General features: G+C 38.9%; 2 pseudogenes; both read right to left on the bottom strand.

The window, feature by feature from the left end:
- Positions 1 to 3515: 3515 nt before the first annotated feature.
- LOC132236512 (tetratricopeptide repeat protein 1-like) lies at positions 3516 to 4563 on the bottom strand (annotated as a pseudogene).
- Positions 4564 to 13768: 9205 nt separating this feature from the next.
- LOC132237178 (ubiquitin-conjugating enzyme E2 R2-like) lies at positions 13769 to 16710 on the bottom strand (annotated as a pseudogene).
- Between the last annotated feature and the right edge of the window lie 8575 nt (positions 16711 to 25285).

Genomic DNA, 25285 nt, shown 5'->3' with positions numbered 1-25285 from the left:
AAACTAGAATATGATGATGCCCATCACAGAAAATCTAGTAAGGGAGTGCAAAGACAAGCTTTATGTAGCCAAGCAGATAAACCATTGCATCTATGTTTGCAAAATGAACAACAACTAGTCCTTAAGTAAAAGGACTTGAGAGCCACATTTGTCATGAATAGTTCAGCCTAAATTCATTGAGTGATTGGAATAACTTCTGTGATAGTGAAACTGACTTTATTCAGGAGAGAAACAAACTTCTTATATTTTTATGTCAGGAGAAGTTTTGCCACTTGCACCAAACAGAACAGAAACAGACTCATAGATACAGAACATGTTGCCAGATGGGTGTAAGCGGTGAAGGGATTAAGAAGTACAAATTCGTTATTACAGAATAGTCATGGGGATGTAAAGTACAGCTTAGGGGTTGTAGTCAATAATATTCTAATAATTATGTATGGTGTCAGATGGGTGTGTGACTCATTGGATGATCATTTCTTAAGTTTTGTAACGTCTAATCCCTGGGGTGTACACCTGAAACTTATATAATAATGTATTTGAAAATAAAAAATAATAAAATGTTTAATAAAAATAAAACAAAACACTAAGAAATCTTGCTGTGCCATCTCTTCTCTGCCATGTGCGGCTACAGCAAGAAGAAAGTCATCTGCAAACTAAGAAACTGGCTCGCACCTGACAGTAGATCTGCCAGAGCCTTGATCTTGGACCTTCCAGGTTTCAGAACTGTGAGAAGCAAATGTTGTTGAAGCCCATTCTTTGGTCATTTGTTATAAAAATATGAACTGACTAAGACTATGTCTTTTCTCACATATTATTACATTATATTATGAGATAATATAGTAGAATATGATAAATATAATTAATATAATATAATATAATATAATATAATATAATATAATATAATATAATATGATATAATATAATATAATGTAAAATAATGTAATTAATATAATATAACTAGAGAGCCGTTGCAGGAAGATTCCTGCAAGAATAGGTCTTCCTGTGGCCGGAGCAAAGCAGAGAAGGGAGCAAACCCGCCGAGGCAGGCTTCCCTCCTGCCCCTGCCGCCCCGCTTGCTTCCCTCCTGTCTCCGCAGCTTTACTCCCTTCTGCAGTGTTGGCTTCCTTCTACGCTGTCTTCAGTCTTCACTCCATGCGCCTGCGTATGCAAATTAACTGCCATCTTTGTTGGGTTAATTTGCATACTCATCTGATTGGCTGGTGGGCGTAGCAGAGTGATACCAATTTGCATGTTTCTTTTTTATTAGTGTAGATTTCATCTTCTCTCATTGTTTAGCATTGCACAAGGTAGGTGGCTTAGTGGATATTTGTTGAATAATGGATAATATATTTGCAAATGTTAATTTGTATTGTTTCACGATCAAATTTCTTGTGAGGTCAATTACTTGTATTTCAACTACTTTAATTTATATTAAGCTCATCTGTTTAACTAACCATGACATATATACTATTGCTATATATTTTATCATTTCTACTTTTTACTCATTTATTTTAATTAAAGTATTATAGTATCATTAATCACAAAGTTTCATTAAATCTGAAAACCCATACATCATAGTAATATTAATGGCTGTTAATACACGGGTATTTTACTTCATAGTTAAAGAGAAAAAATAGATTCAAAGTCATAAGCCAATAGCTATATATCAACATCATAGTGATGGGATAAAATTCTATGCAATTTCTATTGAAATGCTTACCACACTGAATAAAGTGAGTACTAAAAGTGGGAAAAAAATAAACATTCATTTTAGCAATCACTGAAAAAATAATGTATTTAATAGGTAGTATAAGAATAAAGGAGAAAATTGCCTTTTCCTGGCACTGTGAAAAGCATTGATTGAAACCTGGAGTTTCGGTATTATCAGTAATCTTTATATAAAATAAGTGTTCTTCATGAACATAGTTTTTATAAAATCAAAATGTATTTTACCAACTTGTAATGATCAATTAACTTACCAAAATTCTATAATTCTTAATATTTAAAATAAAGATAAAATGTACCACTACATTTTTAGCTAATACCAGAAGAAATTTTTTTCTTTCTAAAACTCAAAAGTAGAGTTTGTTTTATTAACATCAAACACTTTTTGGAAATAAAACATATTATAAAAGAAGCTTAGCTATCCAGAATGGATTGTATTATTATTGCAATAAACCTTTATTAATAATGTTGCTTTTGTAGTTTGAGTTTTTTTAGGCATGTTCTGAGTTATTCAAGACATTAATAAAAATATAAAAATTAGAATGATTTTAACTTGATTTTAAATAAATAAGGACTATTAATAAAAATTACCAATTTTGCTCTCTTATAATAGAAGCAAATTTATGGTGAAATAAGTAAGGAAGACATTTTCCTGCTCAAAATCTAATATATTCAGAAAACAATAAAACAACCAATATATCAAGCTTCTGTCTTCCCAGACCCTCATAACCATTACTGTACTCTCTGCTTCTATGAGTTTGACTATTTTAGATTCCACATGTAAGTGAGATCATGCAGTGCTTGTTTTGTAATGTATTGTCCTTTTTTGTATATCCTTAGTGACCAAGGTGCTTCAATCCCTTTAAAGATAGTATTGGTTAAGATTTAAAATATTTGTGAAATTCTATATTTAATCCATGTTCATCTCTCTCTCTCTCTCTCTCTCTCTCTCTCTCTCTCTCTATATATATATATATATATATATATATATATATATATATATATATAGTCTTTGTACCTTGTCAAAATAAATGCATGGCTTTTCATATACAAACATACACTTACATAAAAGCTTATTATATCAGTATCTGTTTATATAATTAGCCATATGCATGAATGCACATACATCACTTTAAAAAGATGTTCTCCTATTAACAAAAGAGAAGATTCAGCACAGCATCAATTAGGTACCATACTCTCTTCTAAATTTGAGATTAATCACTTGTGGCAAAACATATGTTTATAGGATGAAACAATTAATATTCTACCTCCATTAAAGTGTTTTTTGCCAATTGGTAAAATATAATTGTTACATATTTAAATTAAAAGTCAACTGTAAATATAACATTATTATAAAGTTAGAAAATTTTCAATTTATAATTTAATTTTTTTGTTTATTTTTTTCATAATGACAGTAATTCTTCTTCTTCTTTTTTTTTTTTCACAGAAAGCATTTATTACCACAGAGGAAATCAGGAGCTCACGCCTGGCAGCCTGGGCAGTGCGTGTGATTGGGAGAGGGTGCAGTAGGCAGGACCCCCATCAGTCATGCCGGCAGTCTCTGACCAGCAGGTTTGCTTGGTCCAGGAGAGCTGGCATCTGTGCTTGTATGTTTGTGTGGCTCAGGTCAGCCTTAACAGACTCCTCCTGGACAAAACAAAGGACAGCCAGAACCAGGGACAACAGCTGCACAGACACCACCCTAAAATGAAAATCAAATTAGGTTCATTACATCAGGAAGTACGTTTCACCCTGATTATAAAACACAAAGAAGGGTGCATTAGGCTCCACTGGGTGGCCTATTTTTGAGATAAGATGCCTTTAAAACATAAACATTAGCAGGGCCTTTCCCCTTGCTACCAGCAAGCAGCACACAATTTCCTAGCCAGCTTTAAAAGTTACTGTTATCTCTGTTATCTGTTATTATTTGGATTTTGAACAATTGATGGAGTAGGAGCCAGTAGAGGAATCCTGTTTAATCTGGAAATTTTCTGTGGAGAGTCCAAAAGGTCAGAGAACCAAGTTCCCAAGATCTTTTAGTTTACCTAACATCTCTTCCTTCAGCCTTTCATTTTGTTCTTCAGTTTGCTTAGGTAATCTCATACAAGCTTCCCTGGCTTGGTGCACTGATGGGTCTTTTTCTAGAATGGACTTGAAAAGGGCTTTATCAAGCTTGTGGGTGCTCTCATACAGCTCTGCTCTCCTCAGCAGGGCCCTGATGTAACTGGGGTTTAGCTGAATGGCTTTGCTGCAGTCACTGATGGCAATCTCTTTCTTGTCCCGTTTCATCCTTGCAGCAGCTCTATTTGAAAACAGAATAGAACTGTATTTCTGCAAGCCGGATGGGCAAGCCCGTAAGAACTTCCAGCTTCTATGTAATCTCCTTTCTTAAATTGCTCATTTCCCTCCTCCTTCAGGCCAGTGCTCTCTTCTCTTCTTTTCTGTTTCTCTTCATCTGGCATGATTTTGTTTTTGTTTGTCCAGTTCTATTAGGTATTCTTCGTCGAGTGCAGAGGAATTCACATCATCATCAGGTTTGTTCTCAACCTTGTCCATGCCCGGTTCCTCCTTCTCAAATGAGGCACTGCAGTCATGAAAGTGCTCCTCTTCTCCCTGGTCCTCCTGGGGGTGGGCCTCAGCATCCTTGAGCAGCTTGCTCTGGGGCTGGTGATCTTTGGGGTTAGAAACTGAAGGACTAGCACATTCTGCTTCCTGGGGATCTGTAACTGGCAAACCACTGACCAGATCCTCTGGAGCCCTACAGTTTTCTGACTTCTCCCCCATGCTGAATCAGTGAGGGAGGTGGAGCTGGCTCGCTTCACAGTTCCTCTCTTCACCTTCCCCAACAGTGCTTTATTCAGGTATAACTCTCATGTGATATACCTTTTTTCAATTATGGGTGTAATATTTAAACTAATTTTAACATATAGCATTCACAATGTGAAGTAAATATGAAAATCCATATATGTAGTTTATAGGTGACTGAATAGGCCATGTAGAAAAGCCTAGAAGTCTAGAAAGTACTAGAATTAATATGTAGATTTAGCAAAATGGGAAACTAGTTAAAGAGGATAAAAATCAACTGTATTCCTATACCTTAGCATGACCAATAAAAAATACAATTACCACAACAATTACATTCAAAATAGCATCAAACTGTCAAATTGCTGTTGCTTTTTGCCTTTCCAATGAAGTAAATGCTAAACTTGTTATGCTGAGCAGAACCTGCCGCGGTCCATGGCAGTGGTGGTGGGAAGGAGCGTGGATGGTCTTGTAGAGCTGTCAGAGCCACGGCTGGGAAAGAAGCCTCCACCGGGAGAAGGTGGGTGTGGTGTGCTGTAAAATACTGTGCACCCTCAGTGTAAGGAGGGTTTCCCTCCAGGGAGACAGAGCCCAAGAAGGGTAGGAAGAATGCCCTGTGCTATAAAATAGATTGTAGAGAAATAGGACTTTATGTGTACAGTCAAAATCACTGGGTACCCAGTACAAAAAAAACAACAACAAAAAAACATAAAATGTAACCCCTGTCTCAATTGAAACATACACACACAAATTGAGGTAGGTCACAGATATCAACTTAAAACCGTGGACTTCAAGGTTTCTAAAGAAAATATGAATGCCTTTACAAGTTTGGAATATGTAAAATTTTCATGAACAACAAATGATTAGTCAGAAAGAAAACAAAATTAAAAATTGAACATCAAAATTAATATAGTTTTATTCATTAAAATATATCTCATAGGTCATTAATAGGCAAGACACTGGTTATGGGAATATGCATTCTCTCTGCTTATATCAAGCAAATAAATTTCTATGAAATTCTTATTACTCAACAATAAAAAAGGAAAACCAATAATATGAGCAACAGACTTAAACAAATCCTATATAATAAAAAGCTAATATGCAAATCAACCAAACGGCGGAACGACCAGTCGCTATGATGCGCACTGACCAACATGGGGCAGATGTTCAATGCAGGAGTTGTCCCCTAATGGTCAGTGCACTCCCACAGGGGGAGCACCACCCAGCCAGAAGCTGGACTCAAGGTTGGAGAATGCAGCAGTAGTGGCAGGAGCCTCTCCCTGTTCCAGGGCAGCACTAAAAATGTCTGACTGCCAGCTTAGATCTGCTCCCCGTGAGGAACGGGCCTAAGCTGTCAGTCGGACATCCCCCGAGGGCTCCCATATTGTGAGAGGGTGCAGGCTGGGCTGAAGGATCCCCCCGAGTGCACAAATTCGTGCACGGGTGGGGCACCTCTAGGTGGCCTGCAGGGATTATTACTATATTATTACTGCTTGATTTTCTGGTATAGAGACTAGAGGAGCTGAAACCCGCAGTCCAATGCCGCCTGTAGCTCCTACTTTCCGCTTCCACTCATCCCGGGCCCACTGCGCCTGCTGTGGGCTCACGCTCAATCAGTCCTGATCGGGAGAGGCTCGTGCTGCTGCAGCAGCTCTCACCAACCATAAGTCCTGTGTCAGGCGCCCTCCTTAGAGGAGTGGACTGTGGAATCGGGCTGAAACCTGCTCTCCGACATCCCCCGAGGGGTCTTGGATTGCGAGAGGGCACAGGCCAGGCCAAGTAACCCCGCTGGTGCACGATTGGGCCGGAAAGGGGCCACGGGAGGGCTCTAGCACATGTCTGGCCCATCTTGCTCAGTCCCAATGGGCCGGACCCCAACAGCAAGCTAACCTACCAGTCGGAGTGTCTGTCCCTCGGTGGTCAGTGCACATCATAGCAACTGGTCGATCATCAACTGTCTGCCCCCTAGTGGTCAGTGCACGTCATAGTGAGCAGTTGAGAGGCCTTAGTATATCATTAGCATATTATGCTTTGATTGGTTGAACAGTGTACTGGTCACCGGACAACCGGACACTTAGCATATTAGGCTTTTATTATATAGGATATAGAAGAATAGCTAAGGCACTCATGAAAATATGCTCTATATAATTAGGCTTGAAGGAAATTCAAATTAAAAAATTATTTCACAAAAAAAATAAAATAAAATAAAAAATTATTTCACAACCACTAGAATGACTAAAATAAAAGATAGATAACACCAAGTATAGAAAGTATTGAAATAGTCATTTATTGCTAATGGGGCTATAGAATGAAACAATCATTTTGGTTAACTGTTTTGACAGCTTTTTAGAAAGTTAAATGTGTATCTACTCTATGGCCAATTGTACTTATCCAAGAGATATGCAAACAAATGTTCACACATAAAATATTTGTTCAACAATTTTCATAGCAGTCTTATTCATAATAACATGTTAATCTACCCTGTTTCAATCAGACTATAAAATAAAGCATCGGCTTACAGGCTGAGTCTTTTGTGTCCTCATCCAGGCATGGGAGATATACCAAGCCCCAGCTGTATTCTCTTTTCTGTCTTTTCTTCAATCCTTCACTGCCCTTCCTCAGGTTCACTCTTGGCCATGCTGGCACAGCACAATCAATAAAATATATTTAAAAAATAATAATCACATCTACAAATTCCTTTATTGCATGTGAAATAAGTAACAGTTCCACAGGTTTTTGGATCAAGATGTAAATATCTTCAGTGGGTCATCATTCTGTCTATACCAACCTTATGGTTTTCTGGCTTTAACTGGAAATGGAGCTAAAATAATCAAAATTATCCATATAATACAGGAGACTTTTAAGCACTATTAGGGAGTTGGATGATCCAAAAAATGATGTCATATTTGAGTAGGGGTTTTTTTGCAATTGTTATTCTTTGTCAAAATTCCATTAAAATTATTGTGGTGACATTGGTTAATAAAATTATATAGGATTCAAGTGTACAGTTCTATAATACATCATCTGTGTATCTCATTCGTGTGCTTACCACAAAGTCAAGTCTCCTTTTGTCACCATATATTTGACCACCTTTATCCTTATGATCTATTTGTATATAAGTTTTATATGAAAAAAGAGATACTATTTTATTTTACAATAGTCGCAATGCTGAGAGAAAAAAGTAGATAGAAGAAAAAGATATTCAGGATGCTAAATGAAAGATCTTGGTAAGTCTACTACCCTGGTCTAGTAGACATTCATTTAATTTCAGAAAATTATTTATTATTACTGCTTGATTTTCTGGTATAGAGACTAGAGGAGTAAAAAGTTAAAAAATACCCTACAGTTTCAATAAGTATGAATTTTGCAGTGCCACTCTTATCTTCTCACTCGTATTCTATGATAGCCTAGAATCAACAATTCTTTAACCCTGGCACCAACCTCCTACTCTATAAATTATTAATAAGTGGGACTTGATTTCAGTTAAGCAAAATGAATAAGCCCTAGGGAACTACTATATCTATAATCAACAATAATATATTGTACACTTAAAATTCTATTAATAGAATAGATCTCCTGTTGTGTTCTTATAGTAAAATCAAATTTAATTTAATGTAATTTAAATAGGAAAAATAATTTTCAGTGAGGGGCAAACACTAAATGGGAGAATAGATAATAAAATTATGAGATAGTAAGTAAACATGAGAGAAGAAAGTAAGAGTTTCCTGCATATTTTTCTTTTTCAGGACAGTAGATTTAATTGGTTGTTAGTAACTAAGCATTTTCAATTTCTTTATATCAGTCTTGTAGTTACTGGTAAGTCAACCACTAATTTAGCAATTAATTCTCCTGCAGTTCTCATTTCCCTTGTTTTTTGGTGTATTTATTTTTGTGTGTGTATGCGTGTGTGTGTGTGTGTGTGTGTGTGTGTGTGTGTGTGTTTCCATAGGTATTTTAGTACAAATTTGAGGAAAGTTGCATCAGGGACTAGATGCTATTTTAAAATAAAAATATCTACTCTTTTTGTGGCAGGTAGAGTATCATATAACCTTTTCAAGATATATTTTCATTTATCAGAGATTCATTAGAGAAGCAATTATTTATAACACTTTATTGTGTCATAATTCTTATTGAAAGGCCGACATTTTTTCTCCAGGGGCCTCAGGAAGGAGATCTGTCAATTTTTTCTTGACTAAGGTTAAATTTTCATACCACCCAGGCTTACAAATGAAGGCTTAATAATTCCCTTTTGGCAGCAGTAAAACTAAAGATTCCAAGGTGCTTACCAGAAATCTCGATTTGTTCATCAGGTATCCAAGTCCATGATAAGGCAAAATGCCACCTTTTGCAAATTATGTCCTTCCAATTTTTCTAAGTAGCTCATAACTCCCCAGCCAGTTGTGCATATTGTAGTCCACGGATGGTTAGAGCCAAGGAGGACATGAGGCCTGAGCTGGGCAAAGTTGACAGGAAGGATAAAATAAAAGAACAACACTGGACGTTCTGTTTCAACACTATTTTTTTTTTCAACTTATCAATTTCATCCCTTCTCATTCCTTTTATTATAATTTTATTAATTAAAAATGGAAAGGAAAGCATTTTCTATGGGATCATTTTAGTGTACATACTTTCAAATACCTACATCTATTTAAAAGGCTATACTACCAGTTATATGAAACATTTGGCTTTTACTTTCATTTAGAAAAAAAATTACTTTTATTTAGTTAAAAATTAAGAAAATTGCATCTATTTCACAGCACTGCTGACAAATGTCAAATTTCTGGTTTATATTTTCACAGAGAATAATTCACTCTTATTTATGGAATTTTATTTCATTGATTTTAGAGAAAGAGGAATAGAGAAATCGGCATGATACAGAAACATCAGTTGCTTACCTTCCATACAGAATGGAATCCACAACCTGAGTATGTGCCCTGACTTGGAATAGAACCAGCAGCCTTTTAATGTACAAGATGATGCTCAACTGACTGAGCCATACTGACCAGGGAAGGAAATTCTTACCAAATTGCTGTACAGTTGTGTTAATGCCATAGTCACCTCAATTTAGAAATGTGACAAAAGTGAACGATATCAGCCAAAATAGATCATTTTGTTAACAATGAACTTACCTAATACAGCAGAGTAAAGGAGGTTTGCCAGCACATTTAGTTTCTTTATGTGAGCCTGGAGGATCCTTCCATATTATTTTTATACCAACACCTTGAATGATCATTTTATCCTCAAAGTATCATTATTTTAAGATAGGTAAATTATATTGGTAGTTACTAACCTATGTGTTGGTCAAAATACTTACTAAATGTTATTTTATCCTATGGCTAGTAATCAAAATAGTCTATATTAGAACTTAAAAATATATTTTGTACTTAGGAACCCCAATTAAATAGCTGTTATCTTATACATAAAACCAGAGGTTCTACCTAAATCTCACAGATTGTCTCTATTCTTAGTTATAAAATAGGAAAATAACTTCAGTAAGCCGTGCCCTTGGTTATAAAAAATAAAAAGATTTTTAATGAGTGTATCTGTACTTTACTTTTAGTCTAGTATCAGCATTTGGCAAATCATTTCATCTTTCCTGAGAACAGTTTGCTTATCTGTAATATGAAGAGTATAGGTGTTAAATAACCTCTAAGTTATTACTTAGTTTTATCTTGCAATTACATTAGTTATAACTATCAAAACCCTTTACTTTAATTAACTATCACTTATTGAAGACAATACACATACACTTTCCACCTATGTCACTAAGATATAGGGATTTTCATTTATATCAGATGTTAATTAAATATCTAAAATGATGATAAGAGAAATACTTATCCTTTATGTGGTATCCACTAACTTTCAATTACTAGAAGGGATGTTCATGTATTAAATAATTAAAATCTCAACACATATAATTGTTCCTTTTTCATTATTTGAGTAAATGAGTTCTAACATGATTGTACTTTTTGTTTTTGGAAGGCAGCTGGTAATTATTTAAAGTTAACAGTCTCTATTTGAAATCAGTCTGAATATCCAGAAAAAAAAAAAATATATATATATATATATATTATTCTAGTTGAAAATAAATTAATTTAGTTTACCTGTAATTATATTATAATTGATAAAAATTTTATTTTATTTGATGACTTATTGTTTATCACCAATTATTGAGAAGTATGAAAGGTAGTAGTATTTTGCCTAAAATGTTTAGTTATATTGCTGACTCTTCAATTGACAAGCGTTATAAATTTCAGTAAATTTTAAATTGAAGTTAAAAACAAAAATGCAATGACATTTATGATTATCTGACACAACTTCAATGTACTTGATGACTCTTAAAAGTTGTTTTGTGTTTTAAGGAATTAGTCAGGAGTTTCTAATTAGCATTCCAATGAGAATGTTGTGTTGATTTTCATAAACTTTAAATGTTCCATGAGAACTATAAAATACAAGCTATGTGACTCTGAAAATAATAAGAAAATAATAATATTTAAAGTTTATAAAAATTAAATAAAGTAAGTCATGGGGCTGAAATCATTCTTGTCCACAAAGCTGATACCATGATATCCTCAGGGCGATGGAGTGCTCTCCTGGTAAAAATCACCCTGTTAAGTTTGGGAAGGATGACGCTGTCTATTGGGGTCCTGAGATGGGGCTGCCAGAGGCTGGACTTCCAAAGCTACTTGCTGGGTGCTCTGTATGGGGGCTAAGCACTCCCAGTAATGAAGTAGAGAAATTTGAATATAAATAGAGAATTTAAAGTTCATAAACAAGTCAACGTTTCAGTTTCATATTTTATCACTCAGCCTCTCAAATGTTTAAAACTTTTGCTTGCTATCACATTTAGAACATGACTTTTTAAAACCATCACTTATTTTGACATGACATAATTTGGCAGTGCTTTTGTGAAATTGCAACACTTATTAATTCTCTTAACTTGTGCATCAATCCCACTTGAATGACATAATGACAAGGGAAATGCTCTGAGGGCATGTGAATAATAACAGAGAAATATCTCTGAAAGAGACAAAACGTCTCACTTTGGCACCTGTAACTTTAAGGTAATCCACAAGATTTTCTTGGTGTACAGACCTGTATAATCTTCACCCCTTGAGTGTTAGTGGGTCATGTGAATACCATGGGATATTTCTAAGTTTAGGTTATGCTATATGGTGAAGTTTAAGTGATTTTTTGCAGATCTAATTTTATTCCCTAAGCAGTTGACTTTAAGTTATCAAAAGGGAAATTATCTTGGGTAAACCCAAACAGGTGGCCTGAGCCCTTTATAATAAACTCTACCTACAATTGGAAGCAGAAGTCATAAAAATTCACAGCAACAGCAACTCCTTCCTGGTTTCCCTTGAAGAATCAAATTGCCATGTCGTGGAGAAGACCACGTGGCATGGAACTGCAGATTAAGCCTCAGTCATACAGATGCAAGAAACTAAGTTCTGGCAACCAGTGAGGTTAAAGAGGCCCCTGAGTCTCCAAATAGGTCAATAGACCCATCCAACACCTTGATTTTAGCCTAAGGAGTCTCTGACCAGAGGACCACCTAATCTGTAGAATTATAGAGTTTTATTGCGTGGCTATAGTTTTCTCTTATTTTTACTTTTGTCAGTCATGGGAGAAAGTGCTGGTAAAGAGGTCTAAGATTTGCTTGTTTCCACAAAGCATCTCTATTAAAATACTCTGGGATGTATTGCTTCCAAATTTAAGGCATAACTATTAAAGAACCTGGTTAGAATGTGAATTCAAATTGCCTTGTAAAACTGCAGCCAACATATCAAATTTGGGGTCTAATTTTTAAATGTATTAACTTGAGACTAAAAGAGAACATACTTTGGTTGTTGTTTCATGTTTATATAGATTTTTTTTTAAATTTATCTTTATTATTGAACAGACCGTCTTACTTTGAAAATAATATAATTCATTTTCAAAGCATACCTCTTGGCATAGTTAGAAAAACAAAATCATAACACCTTCTATCTAGAAATATGATCATATTATAGTTACTCTCAACTTTCAAAACATTGTAGCTATTAGCTCTGAAGAATATGTGAAATACCTATTCAATTGGGAATCACCTGTTTTTCTCTTTAAGTTAAAGGCAATCTTTTCAAATTAAAATATCTGATAAAGAAGATTAGACTAGATTCATTATTTTAATTATTTTGCTTAGAGTTCGGTGAAGGTATACATTAGTACTTATTTAAAATACTAGGGGCCCGGTGCACGAAATTCGTGCACTGGGTGTGTGTGGGGGAGTGTCCCTCAGCCCAGCCTGCCCCCTCTCACATACTGGGAGCCCTCAGGCGTTGACCCCGATCATCCTCCGATCGCCTGATCGGCCCCTTGCCCAGGCCTGACGCCTCCGCCAGAGGTGTCAGGCTTGGACAGGGGACCCCCATCTCCCCCGATCACTGGCTCTGGCCCCCACCCAGGCCTGAGGCCTCTGGCCCAGGAATCATGCCTGGGCAGGGGACCCCCATCTCCCTCTGATCGCTTGCTCCACCCCCTGCCCAAGCCTGACGCCTCTGACCCAGGCTTCAGGCCTGGGCAAGGGGATCATCATATCCCCCCCCAATCCCCGGCTCCGCCCCCCGCCCAGGCCTGATGCCTCGGCCAGAGGAGTTGACCCTCATCACCCTACGATCACCAATCACCGGATCGGCCCCTTGACCAGGCCTGAGGCCTCTGGCCTAGGCGTCCAGCCCGGGCAGCGGGGACCTGCAGCTGCAGCGGCCCCGCGATCGTGGGCTACGCTTTAGGCCCAGGCAAGGGACCCCTAGCTCCCGGGACTGCCAGCTTCGACCGTGCCCAGCTCCCATCGCTGGCTCCACCCCTACTTCCTGCTATCACTGGCCAGGGTGGAAAAGGCGCCTGATTCTCCGATCATGGCTGGGGGGCAGGGCAAAGGTGGCCCCAGGGCTGCCTTTGCCCTGCCCCCCAGCTCTTATCTCCCCCCTGGGTTTCTGATCACTGTCAGTGGCAGGGGGCTTCTTCCTGCTTTCCCTTTTGCCTCCCTGCATTGTGCCTACATATGCAAATTAACCGCCATCTTGTTGGCAGTTAACTGCCAATCATAGTTTGCAGTTAATTTGCATATAGTCCTGATTAGCCAATGAAAAGGGTATCGTCGTACGCCAATTACCATTTTTCTCTTTTATTAGATAGAATGTTAAAATTTCTTTTTTTTATTTTTATTTTTTATTTTATTTTTAGGATTTTTGTGAGTTTATTTGAGCCAAAGTGTCGACATATGCCAGGAAGCAGAACCTCAAGGAATTGAGATAATGCTCTGGAGAATGGCAGGGTTACATTTGTATTTATACATTTGCAATCAAAGGAGGGACATAAGTGGGTTACATGACATTCATTGGTGATAGATTAAGGAGGAGGGATAAAGCAAAGCAGGGAAATCCCTGGGATTGGCTAAAAGTAAAATGATGGACACATACTTAGGTGGGTGCAGGATCAATTAACATAACAATGAAGGAATTTGTGGTATCTGTCCTAGGGCCCAGCACATTTGGTTGTGCCCCAGGGGCTCCAGAAAAAGGGAAGTTACAAGTTACCCAGACATTTCAAAGGTGTGTTATCATAGATGCAAAAAGACAGATAGACTCAGTTAAGGTAAAGGTTGACCTTGTCAGTGAAGATCCTGGTCTAGGACTTAACTGCCCACCATAACTGCTCTGAGTTAAAGTTTAATTTCAGACCATCCTTTGTGGTTACTTTAGGTCTCTCAGACTGCCATGCAGGCCTCCCCTGAGCTTGTCAGGTCAGCATGTGGCCCCTTTCATTCACAATTACCTTCCCTCCATTAAGAGGTCCATAAAAAGGAGCCAACTGAGATCAACAAGGGGAGTCAGCAGGAACCATGTTTGTTGTCCCCACCCCCTGTGATAGGGTTTTGCTGAGGGGCCACTGCTAGGTCCCCACTTGCTCCTCTCCCTTTGGCCTGAGATGGCAGGGCAGTACCGGGGCTTCGAAGGAGCAGGTCACGACTCCTCATTCCCAGAATCATCATGGTCATCACAGTCAGCATCTTCCTCCTCCTCCTCCTCTTCATCCTCAATGTCAAGGTCGTACAAGTCGTCATAAAGCCAATCTGAGCTGTTGTCATTGGAAGGCACTTTAGTTTTGATGCAATATTCTGCCAGGGTCGTGGGTACTTTCACTCCATCCTTTTCTACTTCGGCTTTAGTGGCTGAAACCTGTTTTCTAATGATTTCAGCATATTCTTTGTCTTTTCCTTGACTGTCCCTCCATTTCCTGAACATAACTGAAGCATCCGCATTGGCTGCGGAGAAGATGTTGCGCTCATTAAGCAATGAGATTACACTTAGCAGGATGGTCTTGACATTCTGAGTAGGATTCCACCTTTCGGAGGGCAGCTCACCACTCTGTGGGGCATCTACGGGTGGATGAAGAATTGAAATGCATACATGTCCACTCTCATAAATGTTGGGGTGCCACATTTTGGTCAAGAATCTGAAGGTAGGTGGTGAATATGGGTAGTCAATAGGAAATTTAATATGCGCCTTGAAGTAGCCGCCTTGTAGAGGGTGTTGGGGGGCCCGAAGATGGCTACCTCCCAGTTGTAGAGGTCGGACTCATCCACCAGGTGATCCGGGAGCCCTCCACCGGCTCCTCCTGCAGGGACTTGAGCTCCAGCATCAGGGCCTTCTGGGAGCTGGCCATTGCGGTGGTGGCGGCGCCTGGCCGGGGCCCCAGTCCTCACACACCAGCCGGGCCGGACCAGGCCCCTCCCCTCGGCTCGCCCTCGGGCGAGGCCGCACCTGGCCCTGGTCTTCACACACCAGGCGGGCCGGACCAGGCCCAAGACAACCGTGGGCTGGCCCGGGTGCTCCTCACACAGGACGCAGGCCGGACAGGGCCGGGCCTTCTCCTCACAAGGGGGCCAGGTGCAGGGAGAGGGTGAAGGAGTTAGGGGAATTCACTCCCGGCCTTCCCCGCCCCGGAGGGGGCCTCCACTTGCGGGGGAGAGGAGAAAAGGTGGAAGCGGAGAAAGGCGGCAGAGGGCTGGCGATGATGAGGAAAGGAGGCCAGGCTGGCCTGGGAGCGCCGCACTCGCTCGCCCTCTTCTTCTCTGGGGCCGCCGTGGCCGCTGTTTCTCTTTAGAATAGTGCAAATGGGCAATCGTGCACTCACCTAAGGAGCAGATCCAGGGCTTTCCGTAGCAGGAAAAATAGGAAGAGGTCAGCTCAGGGATCAAGCCTTGATGTGTGGTTGCAGTCTCTTCCAGAAGTCTCCCCAGCCAGGTGAGTTCCCAAGACACTGTTCTGGAGAAGGTTCCAAGTTCTGTGTTTTATTGTCTTGTTACATCTGTATTTATACCAGTTGATTTTAATCCTATCAATCTCTATTCCAAAGGTTAGGGCGTTTCTTATCTCCATTCCAGGGAGTAAAGATTATGTAGCTTAAGCATGATTGTTTGTAGTTAAAGTGATTAACTACTCGCCAGGCACTTAGTTAAGGGGTTTTATTCCCTCCCTAACTTCAGGGGAAAATCCCTACCTGGGGAAACAACCTTTCTCAGAGAGGAGACCTTAGTTAAAACACATAGTGCCAAGAAGGGGAGCAAACATATTAAGAACAGTATGCCATATACACCAGGTCCCTTGAAACATATGCTGTGCAGATGTTTCTTCCCTGCAGCGACTATGTCAAGCAGCAAGGATGGACCGGCTTCCAGCACTTTTTCTTCTATTTTCTTCCTTGCTCAGGGTTTGCTGTAGGTCTAATGACTCTCTGGGCAGTTTTCTTCCACATGATGGCTCAGCATTCCAGGCTCTTTTATCTTAGACATCTACACCTCAACAAATGATAACATTTTAAAAGTTACCTGTAGGCAGAGGTAACTTTGATTCCTCATTACCCTTTCTTGTGAGTGTACTGAACTTGTTCATCAAGCTGCAGGCAGAGTGGAGTGGTAGAGCGCTGATGCTGTCATTGGAGGCTGTTGCTAACCGCAGGGATCGAGCTCACTGCTGCACACACGCTCACCGGAGTTCCTGGCCACGGAAAGCATTTTGCGGGGTGTCCCCTGGGCGGCTGCACTGCGAGCGCCTTTAGCCTGAGCCCGAGCCTGGGTCTGGTCCTTAGGATGCGCGCTTGGGGGCTTCCTAGCGGCACAAGCATTTTTCACTGGAAAATCAAATATGTTAAAATTTCTATATCTACTACTTGTCCCACATTTTATCAATATCAAATGCCGGGAGCCGGTCCATGCTTGCTGTTTCAAGGGACCTGGCATATATGGCATACTGTTCTTAATATGTTTGCTCACCTTCTTGGCACTATGTGTTTTAACCAAGGTCTCCTCTCTGAGAAAGGTTGTTTCCCCAGGTAGGGATTTTCCCCTGAAGTTAGGGAGGGAATAAAAACCCTTAACTAAGTGTCAGGCGGGTAATTAATCACTTTAACTACAAACAATCATGCTTAAGCTGCATAATCTTTACTCCCTGGAATGGAGATAAGAAACGCCCTAACCTTTGTAATGGAGATTGATAGGATTGAATCAACTGGTATAAATACAGATGTAACAAGACAGAAAGAGACAGAACTTAGAAGACAGAACCAAGAGAGACAGAACCTAGGCACAGAACCTACACAGAACGTTCTCTAGAGACAGAAGAACTTCGCTGGAGAGAACATGGCAAAAGATCCTGGACAGAAACTGGCCTCAGAACCTAGAGACAGAACCTAGCGAGAGAACATGGCAGAAGATCCTGGACTGAACCTGACTACAGAAATATGGCAAGAGAACCTGACTAGAACCTGGCTACAGAACCTGGCTGGAGAACCTGGAGAACCTAGCAAGAGAACATGGACACTGAACCTGGCTGGAGATCCTAACCAGAACTTCGCTGGAGATCATGGCTAGGCTGCTGATCAACTGAACACTGTCTCCGTGTCATTCCCTCTTTGCCGACTCTGTCCACACCTTTGGGGACCCCTGGACCTGCTGGGGTTGGACCCCGGCAATCAAATATTTTAAACATATAGTGATTGAGCTGATATTCCCAAATAACTCAAAAATAACCCTCTTAACACACACTCCACAACCAGTATTCCCCTGCGTATCTGGAAAAAGTAGATGCAATAGAGATGGTCCCCCAAAATCTGGAGTATTTTCCTTGGGAAATGAAATGTTAACATTGTATCAAAGTCACTTTTATATAACTGAACCAAATAATTTCTATGGACATGCGAATCTTTTTTTGTTGTTGTTATTGTTAATCCTCACCTGAGGATATTTTCCCACTGATTTTTAGAGAGAATGGAAGCAAGGAGGGGAGACAGAAAGAGAGAAATATTGATGTGAGAGACACACATCTATTGGTTGCCTCTTTCATGTACCCTGACCTGAGCCAGGGAGTAAGCCTGCAACAAAGGTACGTGCACATGACTGGAATCTAACCCGAGACCCTTCAGTACAAGGGCCGATGTTCTAACTACTGAGAAAACCAGCAAGGGCATGAAAATTATTACCACTTATGTTCAATGGCCTAGGCCTATTAGTCATTAAATTGTTCATTTATGCAACAATAATATCAAATACCTATAGGGAAAATATATTCAAGAAATGTAGGCATTGATAATAACTAAAAGCATAATTTTTCATTTATATTTTAATAAAATTTATATCTTCAAATTGATCAGACAATTAACCTCAGGAAAACAATGCCTTGAGGTTCTAAAGACTCTGAGAATGCTGAGTGTTTTTCCTTCATGCATGTTTCACCACTGGATATGAAAGAGGATGAACTGCTTGGTTAGATGTCAATGGGGTGCTTATATTAGAATGTACTTTCACTTTCAGATAGAACCAACACGTGTCATTATATAAAAAGAAGCACAAATATTGAGTGCAAAACTGTTATTTTTCAGTGAACTGAGAATTTAAAACTCTAGAAGAAATGTGTTGCAAAATAATAACAAAAACTTAATAACTTGAAATACAACATATTCTAGTATCATAACTGTATTAAGACATATACTAAAGTTAATTTATTGGCTGCATAAAAGAGCTACTAATAATAAAAACGGTAAGATCTGAATAAATCAGTGAAGGTAATGCATACAAATTTTAATCTGGTTTTCTATTTCTCATATTGTATTGCATACGCATACCCCACTAGGAAACTGCAACAATAAGAGTGTCAATGTGGTATGAAAATGTAGAAGACAGTATTAAATGTAGAAGACAGTAATAATAACCCATTAATATAAGTGGTGGGATATAGAAACTGTACTGGGCATCAAGAGCATGTTGGGAATAATGCCCCATGGAGAAGCATTTATTTTATTTTATTTATGTTTATTGCTGACACTATTCAAAATGTCCTCATTTTCTCCAACCCAATTGGGGGTGGGTCTGGCCGGACAACCTCTCATGGCCCCGCCCTCACCTTCCTTCCCTCTGGCCATCACCACAATGTTGTCTGTGTCTATGAGTTATGCAAATATGTTCTTTATTTTAAAAGTTAATATGTGAGTTGAAATATACAAATATGTAATATTTATATACTCTGAGACTGGGTATGTTTTTGTTAGTTGTTGACTTATGGGAAAATATTGGATTATTCATGAAATTCTAAAACATTTGATATGGAAAGCATGTTATGGAGTTAGGGTGAAGAAGGTGACATTTAAACAATGTTTTGAGGTAACTTTAATTGATTTTATGAGCATATTCTCTGATACCTTCAGTTTTTAAAATATTGGAAAAAAAATTTAAATCATTGTATGAGCTTAGAACATAATGCCGATTCACATGTGGGTTTATAATTTATAAAATGCACATAAATATTTCTGTTTTTAGTATTTGACATTTCTTTCACGTATTTTCTGACTGTAAAATATCTAGAATGTGACACTTGGTTTTAAGATTTGGGATCTGGTACTGGCTGCATTTTCTTAATAAATATAAATTTCCCCCCAAACTTAGACATTTGATATTTAATTCAATAAAATCTAAATGTCAAAAATGATGTAAACTTTTATTGCCATAGCTGCTATTAAATTTAGAACAAAAAGCAAGTTTACCTAGCCTGGACGGGGTTGCTCAGTGGTTGAGTATCAACCTATGTACCAGGAGGTCACGGTTCAATTCCTGGTCAGGGCACACATGCCTGGGTTGCAAGCTCCATTCCCTACACAGCAACCAATCCATGATTATCTCTTATCATTGATGTTCATTGATGTTTCTCCCTTCCTCTCTGAAATCAATAAAAAGAAATATATGTTTTTAAAGTTTACCTAATATTCTAAATAAGTATTTGCCAATACTATCTCAGAATTTAATATACTAACTTATTAATGGAAATCTTGCAACTCAGTGACCTGTGCAAAGAGATTCTATCTTCTAATAATATATTGCAATCTTATACATAACGAAATAAAAGGCCAACAGCAGACCAAAAAAAAAATGGCCTGATGGTATGCTTGTCTCTGTGTGTGTTCATGTTTTCCAATTATACGACATGGTAATACTATAACATGAGATGATATCATAGAGTAGCACAAATAGCTCCAAAGCAGAAATTCAATATATTGCACATTGTATTTATAAACTATTAAGTCATCTTTCAAATATACCTTTTATATTTCATTCAAAATTGTATATTTCACATTGAGATGCTCACAAATAATTTTATACTTTACCTTTGATCTTTATTTTACTGATTCCCCCTTTTTACTAAAGCCTAATATCTAATCTAATAAAAGACAAACATGGTAATTAACCATACCTCCGACACACTTCCCATTGGCTAATCAAGGTGATATGCAAATTAACTGCCAACCAAGATGGCGCCGGCAGCCATGCAGCTGAAGCGAACAGGAGGCTTGGTTGCCCTGGCGATGGAGGAAGCCAAAATTCCCCGCCTGCCACCCCGGGCTCTGAGCTGCACTCTAAGCAACTATGTTGCAATTATAGAAGCTAAACAAACTCCAGATACCTGCTTTCAGCCAGCCGGGCCTCAGAGCTGGAGCTGCAACAGTGTTTCAATTATAGAAGCTAAACAAACCTCAGGTACCTGCTTTTAGCAGACGAGGCCTCAAGCTGGAGCTTGCTCTCAGATCCAGTGACAGCCATAGAAGGTAAATAGATCCCAGAATAAAAAAGAAGAAGAAGAAAAGAAGGAGATGTTGGTAGCTTTAGTCACCCACCAGCCTGAAAACGACCCTCAGCCCCTCACCCAGACTGGCCAGGCACCCCAGTGGGGACCCCACCCTGAAGGGGGTGCAACCAGCTGCAAACAGCCATCATCCCCTCACCCAGGCTGGCCAGACACCCAAGCGGGACCCCCACCCTGATCCAGGACACCCTTCAGGGCAAACCAGCTGGCCCCCACCTGTGCACCAGGCCTCTATCCTATATAGTAAAAGGGTAATATGAAAACTGACCCTAACAGCAGAAGGACTGGGAATGACTGGTCACTATGACACACACTGACCACCAGGGGGCAGATGCTCAATGCAGGAGCTGCCCTCTGGTGGTCAGGGCACTATCACATGGGAGGAGCTCTGCTCAGCCACAAGCCAGGCTGATGGCTGCCAGTACAGCGGTGGTGGTGGGAGCCTCTCCTGCCTCCTCAGCAGTGCTAAGGATGTCTGATTGCAGTTTAGGCCTGCTCCCCGCTGGCAAGTGGACATCCCCCGAGGGCTGCCGGGCTGCCAGAGGGATATCTGATTGCCATTTTAAGCATAATTCCCCAGGGAGCAGGCCTAAGCCAGCAAGTGGTCATCCCCTGAGTGGTCCCAGACTGTGAGAGGGCACAGGCTGGGCTGAGGGACCGCCCCCCACCGAGTGCACAAATTTTTGTGCACCGGGCCTCTAGTAATTAGGTAAAGTTCAAGCACTGGTAAATTAGTCCTGAGCATTTAGATAAATAGATAGATACTTCTAGAAAAAGTAGAAAAATTTTAATAGTTTAAGTTCACTTCAAAATACAAATATTAAAAAATAAGACCAAAGCCCTAGTTGGGTAGCTCAGTTGGTAGGAGTGTCATCTCAATATACCAAATTTACAGTTCTGTCCCAGACAGAGCATATGCAGGAAGCAACCAATGAACACAGAAATGGTGGAACAACAAATCAAAGTTTCTCTCTCTCTCTTTCCTTTTCTACCTCTCTACAATCAATAAATTTAAAAAAATAAAAGTAAATATAAATAAGACCAAGGTATCATGTGATACTTATAATTCTCTTATATTGTGAGCCCTATTTATGGCACTATTTTTGATTAATGTCTTTATTCATTTGGAAAGAGATCAATATAGTTGCCTAAAATGGTTTCCAACACTTGAAACTTGTATTATAATTTTACTCTTTGAGATAACAAGTCAATTAGCTTTCTCCCAGACTTCTAAATCTATGTCTTGCTGAGTTCTATTCATTCCTTGATTCCAAGCTTAAATATTACTTTTCCAAGCCCTAGCCAGTTTGGCTCAGTGGATAGAGTGTCAGCCTGAGGACTGAAGAGTCCCAAGTTCTAGTCCAGTCAAAGAGATGTACCTCAGTTGCAGGTTCCTCTCCAGCCCAGGCCCTGGTCAGGGCACCTGCAGGAGACAACCAATCATGTGTTTCTCTCACATAAATATTTCTCTGTCTTTCCCTCTCTCTTCCACTCTCTCTAAAAATCAATAGAAAAATATCCTCAAGTGAGGATTAAAAAAAAATCTCTAAAAGTGGCCTTTCTTGAGTTCCAAATTGTATTGCTCCTAAATTCATGAATAAATACTAGTACATACCTAAGTGTATTTATATATGTGTTGCATGTTGTGTTTAATCTGCATGTCTCTTTCTCTATGTGTGTACATATATATGTGTGTGTCCACAGGACTCTAAGATTTTGTCTTGTTTTCTATAATTTCAAACCCAACACTTAACATAGATTTTTTGAGATATAGTAGGCCCTCAATCAATAATTGTTTAGCATACAAAGTTATGATTAAATAAATGAGGATTTCTTGAATACAAATGTGATCAGATATCTCAATTTAATATTGTTTAATAATCTTTATTAAAATCACGAGAAATTCTACAATTATTTTAGTGATTCTCGTTAAATCTTTACTCTAAGGGTAACTTTATGATTAACAAAATAGATCTTTTACTACATTGTCTTATGTTCAGAAAGTGATATAATTTTGTTGATATAATAAAATTGAATTCAAAGAAAGGAAAAAAAAAGGACCAATCTGATGGTTGCCAGATGAGAGGGGCATTGATAGGGAGGGTGAAAAGAATGAAGGGATTGAGGACTCCAAATTGGTACTTAAAAATAGTCATGGGAATGTAAAGTAAAGAAAAGGAAATATAGTCAATAATATTCTAACAACTATGTACAGTGTCATATGGGTACTAGACTTATCAAGGGTATCACTTTGTAAATTATGTTAATATTAACCACTATGCTGTACACTGGAACTAATATAATATTGAATGTCTACTGAAAAATAAAAAATAAAGAAGGGAAGAAAACAGATAAAATAAGACTTAAAACATAAAAAATAAAATGCATAGCAAATGAGATGACTGTATAGCAACCATGGAAATATATATATTATATTTTATCTCTGCTATTGCTAAACTTTATCTCTCAGCTAGGAAAATCAGTTGAACCAACAGTACTTGAGGTCCTAATTTGACTATTTTCATATTAAATAAGCCAATTAGATAAGTCTGTATGTATGCTTTAAAATGTTGAGGAATTGAACTGGTAAGGATTTCAACTCTGCCACTGGTAGGAAGCCAGGTGGATGGAGCACTACAATATCTTGGCCCTACTTAGTGAGTGGGTCTATGGCACACATAGTTACTTAGAAAGATAACCCTTTGGAAGAAATTCAAATTGTTGTGTCATTGAGAAAATAAACCCCAAACACCACCAAATGGTGAACCAGCAGCAGAAAATTTACTAACCAAAAAGAATTGACAATTAAGATACATTTATTGGAAAAATATTACATGGAAACATAGAATATTCATATCTTAATTTAGAAAAAAGAAGACCTTGCATCTCCAAGACAATAAAGCACAATGAATTAGCTATATTACTCAAAATAAAATTTAATTAAACTTCTCAGAGGTATCATCCTTTATTTTATTATTTTCTTGTTCAATGAGAAATAATACTTCCCTTTACTGTTCATATATATATATGAGCAGTAACCAGAATGCCATAATGACCTGAACAACTGGTCACTATGATGCCCAGTGCAGCCAGCTAACTGGTCCGATAGGGGGGTGGGGCCAGCTGGCCAACCTCCCATGGCCCATCCCCCCAGCTGACCCTGCCCCTGAGCAGACTCTCCCACACCAATCGAGGGCAGGGCGATTGGTCAACTCCCCTGCCCTCCCCCCCTGGCTGGCCCTGCTCCTGATCACCCCCTTACCCCAATAAGGGGCAGGGCCGGCTGGCCAACCTCCTGCAGCCCCTCTCCCATCCGGCCCTGACCTCAATGGGCCCCCACCACCCCAATCGGCCCATAGCCCCTCCCTCAAGCCAGCTCCACTCCCGATTGGCACCCCCCACACAAATCAGATGTGGGGCTGGCCAGCCAACCTCCCATGGCCCCTCCCCCAGTCGCTGACCTCCAATCAGCCCTCCCACCCCATTTGGGGGCAGGGCCTGCTGGCCAATCACCCACAGCCCCTCTCCCCAGCTGGCCCAGCATCCAACCATGACCTCTTGATTCATAGGTTGATGCTCAACCACTGAACTACACTGCCAGGAACACTAGCATAAGTTTTGATTTTATGCTCTGCTCAGAACTTACATTACTCTTGAAAAGTTGTCTTCTCTTCAGTTAATAAACAATGATATTAAAAATGTATGTCTATTAATTTTTTCCTCCTTTTTACCTAAGAACAAATGCAGAGTACAAATATGTTCTGATAAACACATATAGGGAAGACAGAGATTTAAAATTTTAAACACTGATTTAAAAAGTAATGTGCATTTTAAATTGTATTCTAAAATACTTTTCCTAAAACAATTGACAAATTTGAAACATTTACTCTGCTAATCTGTCATTAATCATAATGGATTATTATAAAAGGCTCTTGGCAAAATATCACAAAATTTAAGTACATTGCATTTAAAATTTCAGGGAAAGTCCAAATCAATTTAAAACAATTATTTTGTACTGACATTTCTAATAGTTAGTGGTTAATCTGAAGCTCATGACATATTAGATGAAACTAAAATTGCACATGAATAGCCCTTTCAAATTGTGCTAACTCATTAAAACCTGTACTTGTGCAGCAAAAAAAATATTGTGCTGAGAGGGTATAGATGGGATAAAGTGTATGTTCTTTAAAAGAAGCAAGTGAATTTTAATTAGAATAAATGCAGAAATGACTCATCAAATATTTTCTATCATTTTACTATACAGAAACTGCTGAGGTGATAAAAAAATGAAGATTTGGTTAATCAAATCAAGGCCCTAACATATTTTGGGACTGTTAGCAAGGATAAAGAAAAAAGTAATATGAAATGACCTGTTCTATTAGTAAAAGGGCCCTTGTAGTAAAATGTGTACAGGTAAGTGATACTTACCTGTTCTAAAAGTAAATTGTTCTAAAGGTACAGTATTCAGATCACAAGATTTTAAAAATCTCTATTTTAAACAGTGAGATGTTCTAGAGTTACCTCTAATTACTTTAATTCTCATTATTCTTCATACAACTTAAGGGTTTCTGCCTATTGAAAAA

Source organism: Myotis daubentonii, chromosome 6, assembly GCF_963259705.1.
Source record: "Myotis daubentonii chromosome 6, mMyoDau2.1, whole genome shotgun sequence".
Lineage (NCBI taxonomy): Eukaryota > Metazoa > Chordata > Mammalia > Chiroptera > Vespertilionidae > Myotis > Myotis daubentonii.
The sequence above is the reverse complement of the archived record's forward strand: the minus strand, read 5'-3'. Positions and strand labels throughout refer to the sequence as shown.